We start from the raw sequence: 753 nt of genomic DNA, 5'->3' as shown, positions 1-753 counted from the left end.
GACAGACAGTCACCGCTTAATCGATTTCTCTTTTCATTCTGATCATTCATGTATACATTTGTCTATATCTATCTCGATTCGTTTTGCCTGTTACAAACAACCGTTATGTGAACAAAGTTATAATACCCTTGTGCACAAGTGCGCTCGGGTATAAAAATTCAAGCTGACGAAATCCGTCAAACTGAGCCCAAAATCGCCACAGCATATTTCGCGAAAGTTGTGCCTTATTTTGATGGACAAAGTGTGCCGGTGGAACGTTGGCTGTCTAACTTTGAGCAAAACGCGACCGCGTATAACCTAACCGAGCAACAGAAATATGTGCAGGATCGCGGAAAAATGACACAGACGGCACAACTACATCTCGAATTGGTGTTTGTAAGTACATATGAAGAGCTAAAGAATGAGCTATTAAAAGAATTTAAACGTACAAACGTACGTATGGCAAGTTCCGAAATACATAATAAGTTAAGCGAAAGAAAAAAAAGTAACGAGTGAATCTGATATACGTTACGAGAGTGACGGATTGAATGTCAAAAGCGAATGCAAATACAATATGTACGGCTGCAATCGTACCATGAGCTTTACGAAAACTATGATGTACTTGAGAATATGAACGATAATGAAAAGAAATATAAACAATACGGTCCTGTTAAAAGANTCAAGTACAACCTAAACATCAAATGGAAGAAGTGCCATTTTTTGGAGAGCAAGATCGACTTTCTCGGCCATACAATAGAAGGTGGCAAAATTTGG

Source organism: Rhagoletis zephyria, unplaced genomic scaffold (assembly GCF_001687245.7).
Source record: "Rhagoletis zephyria isolate East Lansing unplaced genomic scaffold, Rhagoletis_zephyria_1.1 Rzeph_scaffold_01986, whole genome shotgun sequence".
Taxonomy (NCBI): Eukaryota; Metazoa; Arthropoda; class Insecta; order Diptera; family Tephritidae; genus Rhagoletis; species Rhagoletis zephyria.
Note: the sequence above shows the minus strand (reverse complement) of the source record.